This window comes from Phoxinus phoxinus (genome assembly GCF_949152265.1).
Source record: "Phoxinus phoxinus genome assembly, chromosome: 21".
Lineage (NCBI taxonomy): Eukaryota > Metazoa > Chordata > Actinopteri > Cypriniformes > Leuciscidae > Phoxinus > Phoxinus phoxinus.
In genome coordinates this window covers 21,232,946-21,239,485 of record NC_136896.1, presented here as the reverse complement: position 1 = coordinate 21,239,485, position 6,540 = coordinate 21,232,946, and positions in this window count along the sequence as shown.

Below are 6,540 nucleotides of genomic sequence, written 5' to 3'. Positions count from 1 at the left end.
CTGGTGCACGGGTCCGATGCGCGGATGGTGGGGGAGCGGGAGACAGCCGGAGCAGCTGCTGCACCGGCTGAGCTAGACCTGCTTGGCAGTCGGGAGGAAGAGCCCAGGCAGTACCGGCCGGAAAAAGAGGACGTATGGTCACCCCTACTACTCAGCTTTCTCCACAGAGCAAGATCCTGTTAGCTTAGCTTCAAAAAAAGATGTGTGACACTGTTTGTACATTCTCTGAGTGAGATCCCACCCACTATGGGCGGGTTGAAAACATGCGGCACTAGCTCCTTCTAATGGCTGTAGTTTACTGGCTAGGTCTGCTATATGTAAGCAGTCAACGGGCTCAAGCTTGCTTATTAATTGTGCCTCTGTTTGCTATGCTTGAGTTCTTTCTAAAGTGGGGTGGGGTTTAATGCTGTCCCCATAGCATAGCTCGCAATGTCAAGAGAACGACTCGAAAGGGAACGTCTACAATAACTTCAGTTACCTCGGTTTCCTGAGAAGAGGGAATGAAACATTGCACACGTTGTTGTGTCCAAACCTTATAAATATTGCTTTTCAGTCGAAAGATTAAGAGGCAATGGCTATTTTCAGTCGAAAGATTCAGAGGCATTGCTATGAGTGCCAAGCTATATAGCAGATGGCTCCACCCCTAGCCTGTGCGCTCAAATGTCATTGACCAGTAAAATTTACTGGCGTGGTGAAATTAGGCTTCAGTATTGAGGCAAGGAGGGGATAGGCTACACCCCATAGCATAGCTCGCAATGTCTCTTTCCCTCTTCTCAGAGAACCGAGGTTACGAAAGTAACTGGAGATGTTCTGTGTCTTGTGTTGTTTTTGTGACCAGATGTTATTCCCTGTGATCTTCTTTGTTGTGAATTATCATCTTTGTTTTAAATAATGGTGTTTGCAAAACTTACATTTCACATGAATATTCTCTGTCTGTAAATCTTAGAAAGCCGTGCAAATATTTCCATTTTGCTGCTAAACTTCACATTGAACGAGCGCTGCTGCGTGCATGCGAGCCAAATAGGAGCGCAATAATTCTGACTAATACATTTTGTTTGGAAAATTAATAGGCTATTCAATATTTTATAACACCAGATATATATTCTAATTATAATAATTTATGTTTAGGATGTTGGATTGCAGTGCAGTGAACTTATAGCACATTACACTCATATATTTTATACTTAAAAAAAAAAAAAAAGTTAACAGAAGTAATTCAGGGAAGAATTTAAGAAACCAAATATAATAAAGATACAAAATATAGTTTTGGGTTTAGGACCTAAGCTACTTAACAAAGATGACTTATACTTATTTAGAATGCTGAGAATTACAAGCAAGAATGTTTGGTTAGATTTAGTTTATACAGTGCATTATGGAGAGGATAACATGAAAGTCAGCTAAGTCTAAGTCTAAGTCTAAGTCTAAGTCCATAAAATAAAGGAATACATATTAGCCTACATTAACTAAATAACCTTCCCTTCCTTTTAATTCTAGTTATTTGTTATTTTATTTATTTACTTATTTAATATTGAATATTTGATATTTAAATAATATTACTTGAATAACTTTACTTGGAATTATGTGTCATTATAAGATTTTGATACAAATATGTGAATGTTTAATTTTTTACCTTTTTTTCCATATGTAAAAGTGTCTAACTATGTACTGATTGGTTATTGTTCTAATTATGTGTTTTTTAGGCTCTGTGTTGGTGGGTATTATTCAATTCAATTCAATTCAAGTTTATTTGTATAGCGCTTTTCACAATACATATTGTTTCAAAGCAACTTTACAGAAAATGCATTTCAAAAATGTACAAACAAAAATACAGTTAGTTAATCATAAATTTAGGGCATAACATATCGCCGGCATTGGGTCGTCTCTTCACAGGCGTCGAGTCGTCTCATCACAGGCGTTGGGGCATCAGAAGTATCCATGAGAGGCTGGATACATAACTGGAGCTGACGAACTCTATTTGAGTTATCTCAGGACAGGCGTCCCGTGAAAACAACAAAAAAGGCAGATGGGAAATAATTAGCGTAGCTGCTGTTCATAATATGAATGCATTTGATCTGATTTAACTGTAGTATAAAAGGTACGATGCATTATGTGAATGCTTGAAGAGATGCGTCTTTAGTCTAGTTTTAAACTGGGAGAGCGAGTCTGAGCCTCGGACAACATCAGGAAGGCTATTCCAGAGTTTAGGAGCTAGATGTGAAAACGCCCTCCCTCCTTTAGTGGACTTAGTTATCCTAGGTACGACCAGAAGCCTCGAATTTAGTGATCTTAAAGAGCGCGATGGATTGTAGGGCGATAGAAGATCCCTTAAATACACAGGAGCTAAACCATTTAGGGCTTTATAAGTCAGTAACAATACTTTGTAATTGATACGGAACAAAAGAAATTATCACAAAAGAAAAAAAGTAGAAGGAAAAATAAGATTTATTGGGGGAAAATATTATGTCTTTAAAGGAACTGTCAATTTGTATAATTGTGTTAAATGTGTTTGAATTGAAAGACATAATAAAGTACATAAAAACATGTTTTCAGAGGAACAATGCTGCCTTTCTGGAAAGAAGCGGCCAGATGCCGAACACGGGCCGCAAGCTGTGTTGACAAGAGGGCCGTCATAGCCACCGAGTCCAGCTCTATTCCCAGGAAAGAGGTCGACTGACGGGGCAGCAGTGAGCTCTTGGTCCAGTTGACTGTAAGACCCAGGCTTTCCAGATGGCTGAGAAGCACTGTTCTGTGAGATACAAGTTCTATCTCCGATTGTGCCAAAATCAGCCAATCGTCCAAATAGTTCAAGATTCGCATACCCTGACTTCTCAGGGGAGCGAGGGCTGCGTCCATGCACTTTGTAAATGTACGGGGTGCTAAAGACAGACCGAACGGCAGGACGGTGTATTCATATACCTGACCATCGAAGGCGAATCTCAAGAATGGCCTGTGACGGGGTATAATATGGATCTGAAAATATGCGTCTTTCAGGTCGAGAGAAATAAACCAGTCCCTCGGGCGAATTTGCGAGAGGATTTGTCTGGTTGTGAGGATTTTGAACGGTCGCCTTATGAGAGCCTTGTTCAAATATCTCTGATCCAAGATAGGTCTGAGAGCTCCGTCCTTCTTGGGCACGAGGAAGTAACGGCTGTAAAAGCCTGACTCACTCAGAGATGGATGTACCAGCTCTATCATCCCCTTGCACAGCAGCTTTGCTATTTCTGCACGAAGTAGGTGTGCTACTACTAAATTTACTCCAGTCTCGGTCAGTGCTCAAAAGCGCGGGGGACGGCGAGCGAACTGTAGTGAATAGCCCTGCTTTACAGTATTCAGCACCCATTCTGACACGCCCGGAATCGCTTCCCATGCTTTTGTATGCATAGCTAGGGGCAGAATGGCCTCTGGGTTCCAATCGCCGCACTGTGTGGGGTCGAGAACCTGTATCAGAGGTATCAGCCGCTCTCGATGCCTGAATCGGCCAGCCGTTTTGCACTCAATGACTCGATCGCTTTGGACGGAGAACATTTTGTGGTGAAAAAGGCGGGACGCGTGAGCGGCGCCGGGGGTACAGTGTTTATTAGTAAGTGTGAGCGCTCGTGAGCGGGTCGATGACGTATTTTTGACATGCATCTAGCGCTGATTTTGCTCATCTCAAACAAGCCTATTATTATGCACATTACTATTGTAAAGGGAGTCCATTGAAGGCAAGTTGTAGAACCCAAGTGCAGTTTATTCAAGTGATCCAAAGCATGATCAAAACATAAAACAAACAGACTTGGCAAAACATAAACATGAACAGAAAGCTTACCAAACAATACTTGACAAAGTAACAAGGCTAACATGAGGGCTTAAATATACAAGGACTAATGACTAAACATAGACACCTGTGCACATGATTAGACAATAAGCCAATATGCTTGTTCGACTTAAACCAGCGCTGCACAGACCGATCGGTGAATGACATCAAAGTACCGCAAGAGCAATTAGAGAGCAGACGGCTCCTTGTGCTTTTGAATCGTTCTCGCGGTACTTTGATGTCAGTCACCGATCGGTCTGTGCAGCACCGGTTCAAGTCGAACAAGCCTTGAGATATGAAACAAGAACACGAAACAAAAACAAAACAAGACATGACAACTATATTCAATTTGATTGGGTTCCTAAAAAGACCATGAACTTACATGAATTTAGTTAAATCATTGAAATAGTAATTTAAAATTACAGAGGATTCTTGAAGTAAATATGTCACCTAATTTTCATCTAAGAAACTTGGCTGACAAAAAAGTTTGGGAACCCCTGCCCTATATTTAGCTCAGGGGAGTGGGAGTGAAGAGAGTGTGTGCTTAAAGAGCAGGGGACAGCAGCCATGAGTGAAAGTGTGTGTGTGTGTGTGTGTGTGTGTGTGTGTGTGTGTGTGTGTGTGTGTGTGTGTGTGTGTGTGTGTGTGTGTGTGTGTGTGTGTGTGTGTGTGTGTGTGTGTGCGTGCGTGCGTTTCTGGTAAACCACACATTGTGGGGACAAAATGGAGACTGCATATAAATCACATTAAATGTCTTATCGAAAATTTTAAATTGCATAAAGTTTTCTGTAAGGGTTGTGTTTAGGGTTAGGGGATAGAATATACAGTTTGCACTGTAAAAAAAAAATGTATGTCTATAGAAAGTCTCCATAAAACTTTGTCTGTGTGTAAGGCCAGAAGAGAATTTGTTGGAGAGAGAACATTTGGGCTAGCGTAAAATACTGTATACGGTTTACATTTGTTCTGAACAGTGTGTGTAAAAATTCGGGGGATGCCGAGCTAATTCTGTCTGCAGCTGTCACTTTTTCAACTACACCTTTTCTTGTAGTGGCACTTAAACTCTGTCTGAATTGTTGAATTATTTTAAATGACTATTTATACCACTTCCACTTATAATATTGCTACTGTGCAGTCAGTGCCAAGGCAATATTTTTTCTTGCTCTTCCCATATGGCAAAATCTTCAAATTGTAAAAAACATTACTGTAATTACTTGGTAATTACAGACACCAAGAATATGAGTTTGACAGGAAATTCACTTTCAAGGTAAATGTATAGCTTTAATGCACTGTAAAGTGCAGTGGACAGACATCCAGTTAAATGGATTGTTTAAAATACACTATTGCCAAAAGTTTTGGGACGCCTGCCTTTACATGAACTTCAATGACATCCCATTCTTAATCCGTAGGGTTTAATATGGAGTTGGCCCACCCTTTGCTGCTATAACAGCTTCAACTCTTCTGGGAAGGCTTTCCACAAGGTTTAGGAGTGTGTTTATGGGAACTTTTGACCATTCTTCTAGAAGTGCATTTGTGAGGTCAGGCACTGATGTTTGACAAGAAGGCAGTCTCTGCTCTAATTTATCCCAAAGGTGTTCTATCGGGTTGAGGTCAGTCTCTGTGAAGGCCAGTCAAGTTCCTCGACATCAAACTCACTCATCCATGTCTTTTTGGACCTTGCTTTGTGCACTGGTGCGCAGTCATGTTGGAACAGGAAGGGGTCATCCCCAAACTGTTCCCACAAAGTTAGGAGCATGAAATTGTCCAAAATGTATTGGTATGCTGAAGCAAGTTCATTTCACTGGAACTAAGGGGCCCTAGGCATTCAATGAGCTCCTGAGAGCAACCTATTCTTTCACAAATGTTTGTAGAAGCAGTCTGAATGCCTAGGGGCTTGATTTTATACAACTGTGGCCATGGAAGTGATTGGAACACCTGAATCAATGATTTGGAGTCCCAATACTTTTGGCAATGTAGTGTATATTTTGGACAATATTGTGTTGTAATCTCAAAATACTGAATAATGTTAGAATAAAGAAAAAAAATACATTAATTGCTATAACTTAAATATAATCTATCATGCTCACCAAGGCTACATTTATTTGATTAACTGATTTCTATACAAATGACAGAGGAAGAGTAATATCTTAATTTGCAACAAGAATAGAAGTCATAAAGCATGTTCAGACCTTTATTTTGAAATAGTGATGCACATGAAAAGCATGAAAGATTGGTAGAAACCTCAGTTTGTTTTCATGCCAAGGGTTCAAAAGATAACAATTCTATTTAAAAAAAAAAAAAAAAAAAAAAAAATACGGAAATGTTTTTTAAAGTTAAATGTTTTTATAAAGAAAAAAAAAGATTTATAACGCTCTTGCGTGTTCTTTCTGCATGTCTTTTATGTTTGTTAAAGGTTGAATTCAAATAAAATACTGCCATATTGCACGTACCACTTCTGAATAGAATTTCTACTTCATAAATATAAAAAGTATGGAAATATATGGTTCAAATCACTCAAACCGCGTGCATCCTTATATGGTCACCAATGGAGCCTGTATGTCATCTAGTGGAAAATATTTGTACTACGCCCAAACAAAATCTTACTGAAAGCTAATTTTTTGAGATATCAACCTAAAATTTGGAACACAACTTGTTCAGATTTTTGGCTTTGTTATTCTTGAAGTTTTATAGTCGATCGTGTTTTATAAAATATACATAATTTTTTAACATTTTCATAAACTTCAACT